The sequence below is a fragment of the Myotis yumanensis genome, unplaced genomic scaffold (assembly GCF_028538775.1).
Source record: "Myotis yumanensis isolate MYYU_CA2020_CCGP unplaced genomic scaffold, mMyoYum1.0.hap1 SCAF_4, whole genome shotgun sequence".
Lineage (NCBI taxonomy): Eukaryota > Metazoa > Chordata > Mammalia > Chiroptera > Vespertilionidae > Myotis > Myotis yumanensis.
Genome location: NW_027223755.1, coordinates 76463647 through 76483655, shown reverse-complemented (window position 1 = coordinate 76483655; position 20009 = coordinate 76463647). Strand labels below are relative to the sequence as shown.

Here is a 20009-nt window from a genome sequence, read left to right as displayed (position 1 = left end):
AGTGCTCACTTCAGCAGCACATATACTAAAATTGGAACGATACAGAGAAGATTAGCATGGCCCCTGCGCAAGGATGACACACAAATTCGTGAACTGTTCCATATTTTTTTAGAAAAAAAAAAGTTCTGGAGATGGCTGGCGGTGATGGTTGCACAATAAAATAATCATACTTAATGCCACAGAACTGCACATTTAAAAATGGTCACTATGGTTAATTTTACGTTATGTATATTTTACCACAATAAAAAACAAATATCTAGAAGTAAGCCAAGTTCTAAGGAGTAAAAGATATTTGCCCAAGATGTAGGGACTTCTGTTTGCATCTTTTTATTACCCATCTGCATGGTTAAAACACATTCTTCCAGGAATCACACCTGGATTTGTAATCTAGTTGCTAGAACTTAAGGGTGGAAGGAAGCAAATGCCAGCAAATGTAATGGCAGTGTGCTCCTGTGTCCGGGCAGCCCCAACCCGGCCTCCTCGGTGGGGCAGTGGGCCAGAATGTCACCTCTCTCGGCTCTCCTAGAGGCTGTAAAACCGGTGATGGTTTCTCCAGAACCCAGACACAGAAACCAAAATAGAGCAACTTAACTGTCTCTCAGCAAATGGAAACCAAAGGGCATCCAACCCTTTGAAGCCATGATGCACATCAGAATGCAGCTCTCCACCACCATGGGCCTGGATTCAAAACTCGAACTTGATTGTTTAACTTGGAATGAATGGACTTAGGGATCAGAACTTTTGTGTGCTCCTTACATTCTCAGAGAATTTCTAAGGAATTTGAGGATTTAGATGGACTGTCTTCCTCAATTTCAATTTTAAATTCCTCAAGTTGGATTTTCTGGGTCTTGACATAGCTTTGTTTAGGGCAGAGGTTCTCAACCTGTGGGTCGCGACCCCTTTGGGGGTCGAACAACCCTTTCACAGGGGTTGCCTAAGACCATCAGAAAACATATATAATTACATATTGTTTTTGTGATTAATCACTATGCTTTAATTATGTTCAATTCGTAACAATGAAATTGAGGGTCACCACAACATGAGGAACTGTATTAAAGGGTCGCGGCATTAGGAAGGTTGAGAACCACTGGTTTAGGAATTTTATTCTCCCCCAACCCCTCTAATTGTTAATGAAGTTAAGATAACATAAAACAATGGTTTTTTTGTATAGAATGCAGACCTCAATCCCTTCTGGCAGGTATGCCCACAGACCAGTTGTTATTTAAATACCTATAAGGAGAAAAAAGATTAAAATATCAAGTCACAATGCACTTCCCAACAAAGCAGGCCACAGCTGGACCAGGGCTCTGAGCAACTGCTCCACGAGGAGACAGCAAGGCTGTTGTCCTGCAGGGTCTGCTCAGGTCACCGCATGCGGCGTGGATTAGAGAGTCCTGCTTCTGTTACCCAGGCAGGACTGGGGCTTCCACACCACACTCCTGAACTGGGCTCTGTGACGGCATGTGACACTCTTCAAGGTCTCTTGAAGTGTAGAAGGAGATCTCAGACTTCACAAAAAATTAAAAAGCTAACGATTTTCTTTCTTTTAAAAAATATTTTGTAAGTTTAAAAAAGAGAGAGAGAGGGAACAACTCATTTTTACATATTGTCTCAAAGGTCTGTCCTAATGGGGTGGAAGGAAATGCATCCATCATGGACAGAAAAAAAGGTCTGGGTTTGGTCTGAAGTTAGCTGCATAGGAGACTCAGCTAGAGTCCTGCTTTAAGAGGAAAGAGTCGCAGCAAGGCCGTGCCCTATCCTTGAGCCAGCTCAGAGGAACAGCCCCCAGGAAAACAGCTGTCCCCATAGCGAGGAGCAGGGAGGCGAGCTGTTTATGTCTCAGTTGTGCTTCTTCCATTTGGTGTCTGGCTCCATGGCCGTGCCAGACAACAGCTCAGGCAAAGTGGGGGCACTGCCCTCACCTACCCCACTCTCACCCACACACTCAGCTGCACCCTACACCCTAGACCCGGGCCAGAGGCTTCCTAGTTAAGTTCATGGGGTTGGAAAGGGCCTTATGTCCTCTTCGTCTCATAAATAAGGAAATATGCACAAAAGAGTCTTTTGGGGGTTTTTAAGGTGCCTAAGATCAAGCTATGGCAGAAGCAGATCTCAAGACAAGAACTTTTGGCTCCAGAAGCAGTAATCTTTCTACTATTCTGGGCTGCCTAACAGAGCTCTGGGGAGAAAAGTACGCTCCCTCACTCTAGAACAGCGATTTTCAACTAGTATGCTGCAAGAGTTTTTAAAACATGCAATACCTGACTATTTAGTAAGGGGCACTGGCCTCTTTTCCCTTAGATTGTCAAATTAAAAAAAAAAAAATGACAAGCCTAGCTGGCATGGCTCAGTGGATGAGCATCGACCAGGAGGTCACAGTTTGATGCCCAGTCAAGGCATGTGTACAGGTTGCAGGATCGATTCCCAGTGTGGGGCACACAGGAGGCAGCCGACCAATGATTCTCTCTCATCATTGATGTTTCTATCTCTCTCTCCCTCTTTCTCTTCCTCTCTGAAATAAATAAAAATATATTAAAAAATAAAAATATGTCTATAAAAAATGACAACAGCCAACACAACAATAGCCATCAGCTGTGAATGAATCAAAATTATACCTTTTTTTTCAGATCGGCAAAAAACACATTTTTTGGTATGCCGCAGAATTTTAAAAATTAGTTTATGTGTGCCATGAAATGAAAAAGGTTGAAAATCACTGCTCCTGAAGCATTTATTGGTTTCACACAAAATAATAATAATTACTATCTACACTAATAAAAGAGAAACATGGTAATTGGCGTACGACCGCTACCCTTCCCATTGGCTAATCAGCATATCCTTATGCAAATTAACTGTCAGCCAAGATGGCGGCCGGCAGCCAGGCAGCTGGAAGTGAACATGAGGCTTGCTTGCTCCAGGGACTGCAGACTCCAACGTTCCCCGCCTGCTGCTGCCGGCCTCTGAGCTGGCAGTTTGAAACATTCTAACAAATATAGGCCGGATCTCAGAGCTGAAGTTATACATTGTTTCGATTATAGAACCGAAACAAACCAGATACCTGCTCTCAGAGCTAGAGCCAGAGCTAAAGCTGGCCCAGAATAAAATTAAAAAAAGGAGCCGTTGGGAGCTTCAATCAACAACCGCCAGCCTGAAAGAAGCCCTCAGCCCCTCACCCAGGCTGGCCAGGCACCCCAGTGGGGACCCCCACCCTGATCCAGGACACCCTTCAGGGCAAACCAGCCGGCCTCCAGGCCTCTATCCTATATAGTAAAAGGGTAATATGCCTCCCAGCACCGGGATCAGCGGAGCCGCGAGGCCTCCTGGCACCGGATCAGCGTGACAGGGGGCAGCGCCCAAACCCCCTGATCGGCCCTGCTCTGTGTGTGACAGGGTGCGGCGCCCCAACCCCCACCCCCCCACGGGCCCTGCTCTGTGTGTGACAGGGTAGGACCATAACCTCCCCATCAGCCCTGCCCTGAGTGTGACAGTGGCGGCGCCCCAACCCCCTGATCGGCCCTGCTCTGTGGGTGATAGAGGGCGGCGTCCCAACCCCCTGATCCGCCCTGCTCTGTGTGTGACAGGGGGCGGTGCCCCAACTCCCCTGTCGGCCCTACTCTGTGAGTGACAGAGGGGAGCTCCTCAACCCCCTGATGGTCCCTGCTCTGTGTGTGACAGGGGGGAGCTCCCCAACCCGCTGATGGGCCCTGCTCTGTGGGTGACAGGGGGAAGCGCCCCAACCCCCTGATGGGCCCTGCTCTGTGCATGACAGGGGGCAGCGCCCCAACCCTCTGATCCGCCCTGCTCTGTGTGCGACAGGTGGCGGTGCCCCAACTCCCCTATTGGCCCTACTCTGTGAGTGAGAGGGGGGAGCTCCTCAACCCCCTGTTGGGCCCTGCCCTGTGTGTGACAGGGTATGGAGCTCCAACCCCCCTGATGGGTCCTGCTCTGTGCGTGTCAGGGGGAGGCGCCCCAACTCCCCAATCGGCCATGCTCTGAGCCCAACCAGGGGCTGCATCCAAGGATTGGGCCTGCCCTCTGCCACCTGGGAGCAGGCCTAAGCCAGCAGGTCATTATCTCCCGAGGGGTCCCAGACTGGGAGAGGGCACAGGATGGGCTGAGGAACCCTCTTTCCCCTCGAGTGCACAAATTTTTGTGCACTGGGCCTCTAGTTAATACTAATAATGGATTAATGATGCTGGCCTTGAGATTCACATCACTGTTAATGCTTTTCATTGGCATCAGGATTAGAAAACAAAAAATTACTTCAAATCAGTGCAGTTCTAAAAGTAGGCAGCTATCTACCTTCGGGAGTAATGCTGAAACTTCAAATGTGGGTGATTCTACCATCCCCTCAATTCACATAAAATACATTTAAGGTAAACTTTGAACTAAGTCAATGAAGTGGAACTCCCTACAAATTCATCTCTCCTTAAGTAAGTTGGCTTCATCTGGATTTCTTTCTTCTCCCATGGGTTCCCCATTGGGCCTTCAACAATGATTCTGAGGCTTGATATGGACCACCTGCAAGCATCTTCCCTTTCCCTAGCTGCTCAGCTGCCAGGAACCGCTGGGCCAAAAAGAATGGGTAGGTGGCCAGTGCACACAGCTTTGTCTTTGCGGGCACAAGGTCCCGAGCCAGGCAGAGGCCCAGTCTCCTCCTTGCATCTCAGGGAGTTCACCATGGAAGAAACTGCACTGTGCTTCCCAATGTACACTGAAGGGGGTTTGCTCTGCCTGGGGTTTCACTTGTGATCAGTTCAACTCCTGGACAGAGATTGGGAAGCTGCTTTTGTTCTTAAAACTTGGTGACAAAACTCACCTGGCTTCCTCAGCCCTTTTTTTTTTTTACCCACTGACACTGTTCTGCAAATCGGCCTGCCGGGCTTGGTTGCCATCCCTCTCAGCAGTGGAGCCTGACACCTTCACCATCACAGACAGCACAGAGGACACACCAGCCACTAGCCCATGAAAGCACTGTGGTCTCCCTTACGTGCCCGCGAGTGAATACCATGCCACTGGGCCTTTTGTTACATGGCCTGGTTTTCACAAATAGCACAACCTGGACAAGAAATGAAAATGCTCTTCCAAATTCTCTGGCTAGACAGCAGTTTCCTTAGGTCAAGCTTTAAGAAATCCTTCTTAGAGATAGGCCACCAGCATCCCTGTCTGCCACACCTGAATGCTGGACAAGTTCAGAAAGACCAGCATTTCGTCCTTAGGGAGAGAGCTACACATAAGCACACGAAATTCTAAAGCAAACTTAAGGGACCACTTTCAGAAGGTCTCTGGACTTCATAACAATACAATATCTTCAACCAAGAACAATTATGCTGCGAGGTGAAAACTGGAACTGCAGGGGTAGCTTAGGGGATATATAAAAATTAAACTCTAGAGCAGTGATGGGCTGCAGGAGGCCCTCTGGAGGTCCAGGTGGCTGCACAAACAAAGCCATAAAGTATCATTTGCATACCGCCTTGAAAGAAAAGCAAGGAGTCTTTTTCCAGCCCTGGTTTGGCAGAGCGCCACATCATAAGCTTTTTTGTTTTTGTGTTTGAATGTCGGAAGAAGAGTGCCTTTGCTCCAAGCTGGTCTTCACCAAAATAAAAGTAGGCCGATCTGGCCAGCTATGCTGAGGAACCTCCTGTACCTGAACCTTTGGCTGTGCACAGGCACAGTCAGCACTCTTTAGAAGGATCCTTCTCATTACCAGGAAACACTCACCTTTCCTGGCCTACATCACTGTCTGCCTCGCTGATGTGAGCTCCATTACATCCCACCCCTTCGCACCACTTTGATTCTGCAGCATCCAAAGAAAGAAGAACTAGAAGGTCATGTCCCAAACCTGAAAGGCCCAAGTCTACATTGTCCAGCCTCTTCCTTCACCTCACGTCCTCTGACAACGGTTCTCACTTGCTACTGACTGTGGCCCTGCTCATTGGCACTTCCCCTAGAGCAGCGGTTCTCAACCTGTGGGTCGCGACCCCTTTGGGGGTCGAATGACCCTTTCACAGGGGTCACCTAAGACCATCGGAAAACACATATATAATTACATATTGTTTTTGTGATTAATCACTATGCTTTAATTTTTTTTTTTTTTCGCTTAAAGTATTACAAAGGGTATTACATAAGTGTCCTTTTTTCCTCCCCGCCCTTGACAAACCCCTACCCTCCCTTACCCCCCAGTGTCTTATGTCCATTAGTTATGCTTATATGCATGCATACAAGTCCTTCGGTTGATCTCTTACTCCCCTCCCTCCTGCCCCCCAACTCTCTCTGGCCTTCCCACTGCAGTTTGACAATCAGTTTGAGGCAGCTCTGCCTCTGTATCTATTATTGTTCAAAAGTTTGTAATGGTCTTTATTATCCATGAATGAGTGAGATCATGTGGTATTTTTCCTTCATTGACTGGCTTGTTTCACTTAGCATAATGCTCTCCAGTTCCATCCATGATGTTGCAAATGGTAGGAGTTCCTTCTTTTTAACAGCAGCATAGTATTCCATCGTGTAGATGTACCACTGTTTTCTAATCCATTCATCTACTGATGGGCACTTAGGCTGTTTCCAGATCTTAGCTATGGTGAATTGTGCTGCTATGAACATCTGGGTGCATATATCCTTTCTGATTGGTGTTTCTGGTTTCTTGGGATATATTCCTAGAAGTGGGATCACAGGGTCAAATGGGAGTTCCATTTCCAATTTTTTGAGGAACCTCCATACTGCCTTCCATAGTGGCTGCACCAGTCTGCATTCCCACCAGCAGTGCACAAGTGTTCCTTTTTCTCCACATCCTCTCCAGCACTTGTCGTTTGTTGATTTGTTGATGATGGCCATTCTGACAGGTGTGAGATGGTACCTCATTGTTGTTTTGATTTGCATCTCTCGGATGATTAGAATCACTATGCTTTAATTATGTTCAATATGTAACAATGAAATTGGGGGTCACCACAACATATGAGGAACTGTATTAAAGGGTCGCGGCATTAGGAAGGTTGAGAACCACTGACCTAGAGGAAAGATTCTGTCTTGGGGAAGTTTTCATCAAGCAATAATGCTACCCTGGCCTCACTGATGTATGGAGGAAGACAAGGTCAAAGATTGCCCATTTAAGCAAGGATTAGGATTGTGGGTCAGGTTCACTTTTACATGTTATTCTCATGTCCCCATAGTTCTGAATAATCCAAAATCAGTCAGGTCCACAGATATTTAAGTTTCTATTTCATTTTTTTAAAAGAGAGGGGGAAAGGTCTACTGTCTTGGTCTGCCCACGCTGCTATAACCAAATGCCTCAGGCTAGGTGACTTCAATGACAGAAATTTATTTCTCACAGTTCTGGAGGCTGGGGAACCCAAAGGCTGGGCAATTCAGTTACTGGTGAGAGCTCTCTTTCTGACTTGCAGCTGGTCCCCTCTATCCATATCCTACATGATGGAAGGAGAGCTCTGATGTCTCTTGGAGGGTAGGGCTTCAACAGAGAATGGAGGGTAGAAGAATCGGGGACAGACACAATTCAGGCCATAGCACTATGCTGGACCTTTTGGGGACAGAAAGGTAAATAATATAGATCCTATGTGCTCAAGGACCTTACATTCTAGAGTCAATTTATTCTAGAAGTAGAAAGGTCCTCAATGTTTATGTAGTCTCTTCCCACAAGCTTCAAGGATTCCTTCTAGATACACGTCAAGAATGTACCTCCGGATGAGGTGGTTGGCTATTCCACCCTAATTCACAGAAAGGGGCGCAGAGGCACCGAGAGTGAAGATGGCCTGTGGCACTTGTGATGAGCTAACATAAAGACATTAACTTCAAACTGTGACTGTGTCTCCAGAGGGAGACTAGATGTGCCAAGGCAGCGGTTCTCAACCTATGGGTCGAGACCCCTTTGGGGGTCGAACGACCCTTTCACAGGGGTCACCTAAGACCATCGGAAAACACATATATAGTTACATATTGTTTTTGTGATTAATCACTATGTTTTAATTATGTTCAATTTGAAAATACATCCTGCATATCAGATATTTACATTACGATTCATAACAGTAGAAAAATTACAGTTATGAAGGAGCAACGAAAATAATTTTATGGTTGGGGGTCACCACAACATGAGGAACTGTATTAAAGGGTCATGGCATTAGGAAGGTTGAGAACCACTGTGCTAAGGTCTGTGCCATCAACCACATTATTCATCACCGGACTCCTAATATGGACGGTACTGCTCAGATGAAAGTTTAAAGACTTCTTGATGCAGCATCTAGAAGAAGCATTATCTGGAAGCTTTTGCCCAGCCAATATCAGGACTGCAGTTTATTAGAAAGAGAAACTGCTGTTTTCCTTAATTATGAACAGTTTGTATGCCAAAAAAATCAACAAGTTCATATACAAAATAGTGTGACATATTAAAGAGAGCATACACCTGAGATGCAACACACCAAAATTCTGCAATAGCCTCACTGAATTACAAACAGAAGTGACCTAGACAAATCCTTGAGTAGAAATTAATCAATCAGATACAAACAAATAAATAAAATTTACTGAACATTTACCATGTCACATAGTGTTCTAAGTCCTTGTCAGTTAGTATCACAATTACTTCCCATATCCACTCTTTTAGAGAGTTACCATTATTATCCCCACATAATTGATATAGAAAATGAAGTCTAGAGTAACTGGCCAAGGTCATACATCGAGTAATCAATGGAGAAAACCAAGATTCAAATTCACAGAGTCTGGTTCTAGAATCCACACTAAATCACTACAGTCTAGCACACCTGTGCCTTCACTTTTCAACCACATTTGTCCACTGGACAAAGCAGCCAATGCTCGAAATGTGTATCAGAATGCGAATCCAAGAGTGCAGGGACCTTGCTTATCTTAGGTGCTGTCCTGCCCCTTGCATAGAAAATCACATGGAACAGAATAGGCACTGAATAAATATTTGTTGAATAAATAAATAGCAGATTATATGTTAGACTTAGTAAAATTACTGCAATAGTCTTCTTATATTGTCTTCCCATTATTATTTCATTTTCTACTTCTGTCATCAATGGTAATCCTTTGCTAACCACTGCTTGGTGAATTTAAGCAGCTTTCAAAAATGTCCCAACTTGGCTTCAGCCTACACTTCCAACCTTCTTTCTTAATATTCCTTATACAAACATTCCACTCTGACCATCTCTGCCTGCTCCTGCCCTTGCCCACCATTACCAGCGCCATGTGCATTTCTACTCACTGGGGAATTCTTTCTCGCTCTTCTCTAACTACAGGAAATTCATTTATCTTTCCAAATCCCATTTCTTCTAAGAAGTCTTCTCACCAAACTCACAGTGATCACGCCTTGTTATGAGATGGATTCACCTGAAATCTCTCACCTGCTTCCTCATCCTTTCCTGTCTTCACAAACACACTAGCAATGTGCCGAGGGCAGGGGCCATGCCTTCTCATTTTTGGTGTTCTCTCTAACATGCAATAAAGATTTGGCTCATAGCAGACACACTGTGAACACAGATCAACTGGCTGATGCAGTCTTATCTAAATGCAAAACCCCTTTTTTAAATAAAGATTTTTAAAAGTTGAAGTAAAATTCACGTAACATAAAATTCATCGTTTTACCCACATTGTGCAACCATTATCACTATTCAGCGTTCTCAACCTGTGGGTCACGACCCCTTTGGCGGTCGAACGACCCTTTCACAGGGGTTGCCTAAGACCATCCTGCATATCAGATATTTACATTACGATTCATAACAGTAGCAACATTACAGTTATGAAGTAGCAACGAAAATAATTTTATGGTTGGGTCACAACATGAGGAACTGTATTTAAAGGGCCAGAAGGTTGAGAACCACTGCACTATATAGTTCCAGAACATTTTCAGCACCCCTAAAGGAAGCCCCATACCCATGACACAATCACTCCTCATTCCCCCTCACCTCAGTCCCTTGCAACCACTACTTTCTGTCTCTGTGGATTTGCCTATAGTGGATATTTCACATAAATGGAATCGCACAATATGTGGCATTTTGTGTCTGGCTTCTTTCATTTAGCATTAAGTTTTCAAGTTTCATACATGTCATAGTATGTATCATATGTCATTCTTTTTTATGGGTGAATAATATTCCATCGTATGATATATGACACTTTGTGTATCCAGTCTCCAGTCAACAGTTGGTGGACATTTGGGTTGTTTTCACATTTGGGTTATTGTGAATAATGCTGCTATGAACCTCTGTGTACAAGTTTTTGTTGGAACACTTTTCCTTCAACTGACATCTTACAAAGGAAGAATAAATTTGTTAACTAGAAGCCTCATCCTTATCCTACAGTTGAGAAAAATAACTTTTAAAAATAAAATTTTACCTTCATTAAAAAACATTCATTCCCATGAGTAATTTTAACTGTGGTTTTTTTTGTATTACAGAATATTTTAAATTCTTTATAGCTTATATTTTGTATCAGAGACTACACTTTCTAACTTTTGTATTTAATTATAGAATCTTAAGCAGTAGGATGATTCTTTCATAAAAAGCATGAGCAGCACTTATTCTTAAACATGTTAATATTCTTCACTATTTTAACATTATTTGCTGTTATAATGATAACGAATATTTATTGAGTGCTTACTATGTGCTTACCACTATGCTAAATGCAACACTCTTTGAAGTGTATACTGTTATCATTTCACAGGTGATGAAAAGAGGCTTACAGAACTTAGGTAGCCTCTTAAAGGTCATGAAGTTTTAAGGGGTAGAGATGGGTCCCGACCCAGGTTGTCCCATTTCATACAGTAAATAACAAGACCAGGCCGGAGTAGACTCAGACCAACAAAATCATATATCAGCTCACTATTTTAATCACATGTTTTCATGTGAATCAATGCCCAAAGGAAGTATCCAGAATGGGTACTAAGACCTCAGACAGATGTGCTATAACCATTTCAAAGCCAAGTTTCCTGACTTCTCCTTCAGGAGAAAAACAAAACAAAACAAAACAAAATTCCTATTTTCTCTGTTTGAGTCTACTGGCTCCAAACAGCAAGCTAGGATGTTCTGTAGTAGAATGACCCACACTGATGATGACCAATGTCCTGCAGATAGAAAAGGGACCACAAACCAGTCTCATGCCAGAAGCATTGTTTTGCTTATATGACGTCCCACTTTCACAGGTACTGCTCCTGGAGCTCAGGAAGTGATGGCTGAAATGAGTGAGAGAGATGAGCCAAAGACCTCATATCACTTTGTCCCAGTGGAAAAATGAGAGTGAGAAAAATAAAAGCATTCCAATATTAGACTTCAGAAGAAATGTCATCTAAAAATTCAGAAAAACATCCATGATCCATAGTCTTTTTCTGATTTTTCTGAGCCGATTACGATGAATAGGAGAGTAGAGTCGAACTAAGATTTGCTAGTTGGCCAACTTGGAAGAGTGGTTCTGTTTTAGATTCTAAAGAGTGGGGTTCTGCTAACACTGTTGACCTCTTAGGCACTGAATTTGCTATCTAAAAAAGTAAAACAATCAACTATAACAGTGCTGGTCTACGTTTTTCTGACATAAAGCTCTTCCAGCTATGAAGTAAGGGCGAGTTTGTGGATATTTAAAGTTCCAGGCCTCCCAGCCCTGACAGGCCCCAAATTACGCAACAGTTGAATTTCTCAAAATTTCTCATTTTCCATCAGTGTGAGAGCTTTAATTCTACATTAAACATGATGCTTTAAAGGTTTTTGAACTTTTTATTGAAGCATAAAATACATACCGCAAAAGAACAGAAATAAAAATTGAAGAGCTTGATACATTTCCAGAACGGGAGCACACCCAGATGAAATAGAACAATGTTAGCATCCCAGGCGTTCATTCTGACACACGACTACGTCCCAGCAAGTATCCTATGCCTAAAAAGCATTAGTATTAAACGTGCTACTTGGGAATAAAAGACAACATATCACTTGCCTATTTTTTCAAGGACAGCACAGTCCTCATCCCTTACAGCACCGAGGAGAGAGCCTCTCTAAGTCACAGGAATGGGGCCCCATGAATTGGCCTAATGACAATGAACCAAAAATTAACTCATCAGGAGTATGTTTAACACAATCCTTTTGCCACCTGCCTCCTCTTCCCCCTCTTCACTTCTAAAGCATCTATATCATTGGTAAAACCAAATATCCACTCAGTAAAGTATAAACAAACAGCAAGAGAAGGATGGAGTGGAAACAAAATGAAGAAAATAAAGCTACTTGCCTCTCTGCAATCCACTTGCTTCTTCTTTAATGGATTTACAATGATAGTCTATAATCAAGGTGCAATGACAGACTTAATTACACGAAGCTCTAAGTGACCTCCAGCTAATCACATTTTGCCTTCTCCTGGGTACAAACTTCTTTAAGCCTAATGCTCCCAGTCAGAAAAACTCTTATCTCAGAGACAAAAGGATTCCTACGGCAATGAGAACTGGCTGCCTGCACCCTGTAGAGATGCTCTCTGCAGCCCATTATATCCAGAAAAGGCTCTCTCCACTCTGCATCACTCAAGGCTGTATTCTGTGCCTACTTTTTCTTTTTTTTTTTTTTTTTTTTTGAAAGCCACTTACAAATATCCACAAAAACTAGGGACTAAGTTTCTCTTTGAAAAAAACCCAGAGGCAAAGGCTGAATGAATGACATACTTTTCCATAAAGAGAATAATCAGGCTAAAAGAACAATCTGTGCAAAAAGTCTGTGACCTTCACTGAGGCTATGACCTTGAATTAGAATCTTCTTCTGACACACAGAATGTAGCTGATTGTTGAGCTCCAGATTAGATCTTTACAGGAAATTTGCAACCCTTTCTCTCCAGGGCTAGAATCCGGTTTATAAGTTGGGGGTGAGGAGTGGTATCTAAATGACATCTGGGGAATCCCCCAACCTCACAACTGTCCAGATAGATCAATAACTTTCTAATGGGTTTAACTGTATTTCAATCACAAAGAAATTCAGCTTCAAATTGATATCTGAATCTAGATTCCAAAGGAAATTACTAATACATTGTATATATGGTGACTACACCCAAGAACAAAGAATCATTCTCTGAGGTCACAGGCCTTGATTTAGGTGGGCTTTCAGAGCCGATACTTGTCTTTGATGAACCTGAAGAAAGAGGCTGAGAAATGTATCTTGGTCTATCATGGACAGAGGAAGAGCTTTCTCATTTTTAAAATCAATAATAAAACTTTGCAATAAGATAAGCCGGCGGCCATAGTAGAACACAATTCTTCCTTGGTCAAAGATCAGCTGGGGGAGTTCACACAGACTTGTGCTCCCTTACTGCCATGTCTCAAGCTCCCAAACCAGCAGATTAATGATGCTTCCACAGAATTACTTTTTTCCTTCCCAAATCCTACCTCATTGCTGCAAGTAGTTTAACTCTAAAAGGCCTTGACCTCTTTTCTTTGTCTCTCTGATTCAAGTATGTCTGTTTCCTTGGGGCTACCAAGCTCAGTTGGATGGCTGGCCAGAGCAGAATGGAGCATCAGCCAACCCCTGAACAATGGGCCCCTTTCTCCAGCTGTCACATGAACAGCGTTGTGTTACAGCCATTGTCCCTTCAAGCAGAGACAGAGAGGCACAGGTTTTCACAGACCAGTTATTCTCTGTGATCCACTCTGACCAAGTCACTAAAATATTAAAAAAGAAGTCATCCTTCTGAATGAAGTATAGTCCTAACAAGAGTTATGGTGCATCTGTGGACCACCTGCATCAGAATACCATGTCAAATACACACACCCCTGGACCCCACTGCACCCCTATTGAATCCAAATCATTAGAGGGGGGCCAGTATCTGCTGGCGACTCTCAGGCCCCTAAAGTTTGAAAACATAAGCTAAACAGAGGCCTCAAGCTTTTCTGACCTGACTAATTGACTGATTTGGACATCTATACTGAGATGGGAGGAGTTCTGAAAGGGCTAATACTTTATGTCATGGTAATCAAATCTTATTGCGAGGAAAACACCTGGGGAGAAGATAAGTGAGGAAGATGAGGGCACCGAGGAATGTGGGGACTGAGACAGGAAATTAAATAATAATAATAATAACAGTGGGGTCCGCGATGAGCATAAAGAGGGTGGTGCAGGGAGAGGAGAGTGCCGAAGCAACCTGCCAGAGGCTGGAGCCTTCAGAAGAAGATGGACGGTGAGCACTTCTTTCAGAAATGAAGTTCCCAGGGGTGGGATGGACAGATGGCTCTTTAAAAACTAGCATGTTTAATATTTAGTTTTAAGAAATGAATTTCCTCCATAGTTCCAAGCCTTAAAAGTCACCCACTCAGAGGCACATGTTTGGTGATATTTTGTGAAGTAAAGGAGATGTGGGGTGGACCACTTCGTGCTAAAAGAGACAGTACAATAGTGTGGCAAGATCATCTTTAAATTAAACTTCTTACAGAAAAATATGAATTCAGAACTAGATGGTGCTACATGGACAACAGTGTGGTGATTGTGGGGCGTAGAGAAGTGGGTGGAGGTGGTGAAGGGTATGGGGGGATAAATGATGGAAAAAAAAAGATAAAAGGAAGAAAACAGAACTAGATGGTGCTGACAGAAACACAAGCCCTGTCTCCACCCCCACACCCAAGAAGCCCCATAGTGACTGAAAGAAATGTTTTTTCGTTTCACACCTTTGCATGGAATGGGCACTCCGTTTTTGCTTGAACCTCCATAGGGTGCCCCACACCACATCTGGCTTATATAATAAAACAATAACAGTGTAATATGAGGGGGTCCTTTAATGCCCATAGAGTTGTGGGAACCGGCAGAATCTAGTCCCATAGCCCCATGCATGGCTGTCATAAATGATTCACCAATGTTAACTCACCCCTACTGTGGAATGATTTAGTCATTATTGCTTGAAAATGTCTTGCAAATTCCTGCTGCCACATGTTTGCTGAGCTTACTCCCCTGTATAAAATACCCCCATCTACTCAAATCCTCTCTCCTTCAAGGCCCCAGGCTTCTAGGAAACCTCCAAGCACATGGAGTCCTCTCTCTAGAATGAGCTCTCAGGACTGCCCACTTGGTCCTTACACAGTCAGGTATATTTTCTTTATCTTTTTTTTTAAGGCAAGTATCTTGGTAATTCCACATCATATTTATTCCTATGCCCTGTTCACCTAATAAATAACTGTTGGAGCAAAAATAAAATTCAAGTCAATTACTTTTTAAAAGAACACAAAAGAACATCTTGTCATCAATTCCTCATCCAAAAAAATAAATAAAGCATGCTTCTGAAGATATCAATGAAAGTAGATATTTAAAATTTTCCATTTTGATTGTAGAAATAATCTCCTGGGTCTAATTAATCTTCCTGTTTCTATTTTGTTCCATGAGGAACAAGTTAAATTTGTGTGTTTTGATTTTCAATTTCCCATCAAAAATTATTTTTTTTTAAAAAAAAAGACAAACACGATTCTTTACCAGAAGGCATTTAAAAGATCCATTATGGGAATGGTCACCTGTGGCGAGGTTTTAGAACTAACCAGATCTGAGCAGCAAATCCAGGTCAGCCAGGATGTTAATGACAAGGCACTTAGTCACCCTCTACAATGGGGTCTCCTTGCTCCAAAGATAAGATGTTTTTAACAGATGCTAATATCCTGCACATGTACCTATCAAGATGAGGCTTTCCATACTGAAATACTGTATTCTTTGTCTTAGAAAGGGGGAAGGGTACAATTTATGGCCCTCTGAGTAGAAAATTGAGGTGGTTGAAATGCTCCCCATAGTTTCTTTATCTAGGGGTATAAATCACTGGAAATGAATAGAGGAAATCACTAAAAATTAACATCGATAATAACAGGATATATTATGACATTCACACTTCCCAGACTGGCTAATGGTACAGAGTATGCATCATCAAATAACATTCACATGAGACTTGCAGTTTTGCAAATAAGTTGAATAAAGTAAAATAGCACTGGTTTGTGTCTTACTTTTGTCCTCATACAATGAGAAATCCTCTTATTAAGTGCTATAAGTTAATCTTCTGCAATAACTATTTTTTAAAAAACATTAGAATGATCCCAGTGAAAAATAATATTAAATTGTGGAGAAAAGAGAGACATGACAAATACAAAATCTTGGGAAATTCAGAAAAATAGAATGAATAAATGAAGACATTAGGAAACTAGGTAAGAAACTTATAAAAGTACAGCCAGATGCAAGCTTAAATTAAGGTTTAAAGAGTTCATTTTGGAAACAGGATTGAAAATGAAGACAAATCAACAGAACCCAATAAATCTTAGTTAATTCTTAAAACTAAGCTAATTTTTAGAATGAAATCCTGGATACACATCCTTGAGAAATTGGGATCGCTGGCATTAATTTTGTTTTGTTTGAAGTCCAAACAATGTAGACATTTGTACTTCACTTATTAATTCTGTTAACTTCCTGCCCTATGACATTGGAACTCTCATACGTCAGACAATGAGCAAACTTTTTGGATGTTGTTTATTTTACGTGGAGCTGCCCATGAGCTAAAAGTTCCATTTTGCAGCATCACCAGCTCTGTCATTACCCTGCAATTTTTTTTGTTCATTTGTTCAAATGTTATTGTATATTGCCATTAATTACAAAAAAAAAATGAATGCGAAGTGAAAAAATTTAAGAATTAAAAAATAATATTAATTATAAGAAAGTTTTGCATCATAAACTGAATATAGGTTAGATAAAGATAGAAGTTATTAGTCATGCCAAAAATGGCAAATCTTTAGTCAAAATCAGACATTTATTGACTATGAGCAGGTCAACTGTTGTTCAGATAAGAAAATAACCAAAATTATAGGATTTTAAAGAAAACATTAAAACTGAATGCTGTGTCTAATGGCAAGGAGTAATTTAAAATTTCATAATAAATTTGGCCTTCTCAGGCAAGCATCCTTTATAATATGTAGGCTTTTGCACAATCAACCTTTGGACCAATTTCTAGAAATGCATCCTGTACTAAAGTAGGAAAAACAGTACTGAACGAGTCACCATGTTTCCCATCAAATACAAAGACAAATACAAAGGTATTTATAAACTGAAAAGCACATGACAAAAGTTGTTTATTTTTATTGGCATTGACACTTTCATTTTGGTGCCCTGGCACTGTCATTCACAACCAAAACCATCCCAAAGGTGTGACAAACTCAGGTTTGTCATAGTGCTGCCATAGTGTTAAACATGTGACATTAATTCAGTGGCATCTGGTGCTTCATAAGTCATCTTAGGATATTCTATCTGGCCTTTTTCCACTCCAGGTTGCTCACTTTCTAGACTATGTCTAGCCTGACTGTAAATTCTTGACTGGCTTCTCCACAGCCCCCAGTCTATACATAGTGACGGTCCCAAACACTTGGTGTGCTAAGAAAATGTCAACTAGTGTTCATTTATTCGTTCTTCCCTTACATTTTTTAGGTATTTATTATATAACTACTGTGTGCCAGCTAGTTGGATAAATAGGAAATGATCATCTCACCACCCAGTTGTAGGAATCTCCGGACAACAAACATAGTTGATTCAATATGATGGAGGATATTAAAGCTATCCACAAAGTAGAGTAGGAATCATATGAGACATCTCTAAGTTTATGTGAATTAGAAAATGTTTCACGGGGATGTCTTATTTGAACTCTATCTTGAAGGATAAATGGGTAGTAAATAGTTGATTAGACTGAAAAGAGGAGCAAAGACATTTCTGGCAGAAGGAACAGCATACACAGGTAGGTGAAGGAGGAGTGAAAGCAGGCAATGTATTCTCCAAGGAAATGTAACGAGATCAAGATCAGTGGGGCTTAGATGCTTGGAGAACAGGGAAGCAGACAAACAACACAGAGAAGACAGTGCAAACCTGGCCATGTGTGTATCATGTTAGAGAAGTTAGGCTTCCTGCTATAAGCCAGTGTTTCTCCAAGTGTGATATGCGGTCACCTCCACCAGAATCACAGGGGATCTGTTAAATGCAGATTTCTGGCCCTTGCATCTGGGGGACAGCCCTGCAATCTGCATTTTCAATAAGCACCTGGGTGACACTGATGGTCACCATCTGGGGATTCGCCATAGATTTTTAAACGAGGGAATGACATGATCAGATATGTATTTTAGAAACATGCTGTTAGACCAAGGAGACGATCATGAGGAAGGTAAAGCTGTTGCTGCTAAATAAGCACGTGACTTGGGTTTGTATTAGAATCATCTGGGGAACTTTTGTAAAACTGCAGACTTTTCACACTTCACCCAAGACTTACTGCATCTGAACCAAAGCAGAGGGGGCTAGGATTTATATTAGGTTGAATGATATTAAATTTCCATTTTATATAGGTCAAAATGTCAAACTTTGGCAATTTCTCACAATTCAATCTGTTATTTTTAAACAAGCTTCCTCCATGCTTGATATACATCAAAGTCTAAGAATAGCTGACGAAATACAAGCAGAACTAAATACTTTTCCTTTTTTACTAATTGTTAGTGTCATTACTTACTTTGATTAACATGCAACAATAGAAGTGACATATTTATGTACTCAAAACAAATGTTTTAAAAAAGGAGGTTTAAAAACACCATCAATGAAGGCCACTAATTTAAAGATTTTAGAGTCAGAAGGAACGCTAGGTTATCCAGCTTTTTCCCCGCCTCCCTACACAAGTTTATGCTGAAGCTGATGGGAGAAGAACACTGCTAGAAGTTATACTGACTATTTTGTTCAATTCTTCAGTGATACATGCTCTTCACTTTAACATCTACCAAAAGAAATGTAGCTAAAAATATTTTGGATTTAATTTATAGGGTGCTAGTATTGCACAAAGCCCTAATATGTGTGTGAAGTGAGGTGGGGGGGAGGTTAAAGTAAATACTCATGCACATCCATTTTTAAAATAAAGCTAATGAACTTAACATAGGACCTAGAACAGTACTTGAAATGTAATAGATGCTTCATAAATAACTACTGAATAAATGATTGGCTTCTTAAAAAATAGGTTAAAGGAAGTATATTAATGCAAGGAGTTTCTATGGCAGTGTAGTTTACAGATTGTAAAGTAAGTGTAGATGTCCCACCTGCTAGCCTGTTCCAATAACCCTTTGGCACACAACCATGACCCCTCCTCTACAATCTCAGCCCTGCCACATACACTTTCTTTCTCCAAAGGGGCCCAACAGAAAGATCATGTCTGAGGTAAATTTGACAATACATTATGTCCTGGGGGGAGCCAAGCCCAAATGAGCACAGGCTTCAAAGGCCATCCAAAGAGAATTAATAGCTAACACAACGAGAGTTAATAAAAGCTCTATTATCCTAATACAGCAAGTTACCAATATTAGCCTAATTATAATAATAGCTAGTGCTTACCTGCTTATCATCTGCCAAGCTTGTTAGCACACCACACGCATTAACTCACTTAATCCTTTTAACAACCCTCTGGTATAAGCACTGTATTATCATCCTGATTTTATAGATGAGAATAGAGAGGTTAAATAATGACCAAAATCACACAACTGGAAAGTGCAGAGTTGAGAGATGACTTCAGGCTACCTGGTCCCTAGCTCATGATCGACTCAACTCTCTGACCTCAGAGCACCAGAGAAAAACTACCGTGCAAGCTGACCTCTTGGAGCAGTCCCATCAGGAAGAAGGCATTTCTGGAGAATATGACCTGGTCCCAGTCTTTTCATCCATAGGGAATGAAGCATCTGTAGTTGAGAAGACCCTATAGAAAGTGAGACCCAGGATATAAAGGAGAAAGGCAAGGAGAACCAAGAAGGAATGTCATTCTCCTCTGCCTTGGGAACCTAAAAACTTTTGGACTAATCAAATCTTTAATTTTCCTCTAAAGAATGTGAGTCCTTGCCCAACTGGAGTGGCTCAGTGGTTGAGCACTGACCTATGAACCAGGAGGTCATGATTCGATTCCCAGTTAGGGCGGGGGGCGGTGGGGGGGATGTGCAGGAGGCAGCCGATCAATGATTCTTTCTCATCATTGATGTTTCTATCTCTCCTTCTCCCTTCTTCTCTGAAATC

At 41.9% G+C, this 20009-nt stretch overlaps 1 protein-coding gene and 1 non-coding gene across 7 annotated transcripts in view; one reads left to right on the top strand and one right to left on the bottom strand.

Moving 5' to 3' along the window:
- The window catches only part of MEGF10 (multiple EGF like domains 10), a 369913-nt gene that overhangs the window by 148039 nt on the left and 201865 nt on the right, over nt 1–20009 (bottom strand). The window contains exon 1 of one of the 6 annotated variants that reach the window (XM_070412565.1): nt 19597–19655. The exons of the other annotated variants lie outside the window; for them this stretch is intronic. The gene's annotated coding sequence lies outside the window, so the exon portion shown is untranslated. Of the gene's footprint in view, nt 1–19596; nt 19656–20009 lie in introns of those variants that run through there. 6 annotated transcript variants of the gene reach the window in all.
- On the top strand, nt 2–108 carry LOC139009715 (U6 spliceosomal RNA). The gene has a single exon (XR_011471417.1). It is a non-coding gene; the product is annotated as a U6 spliceosomal RNA (small nuclear RNA).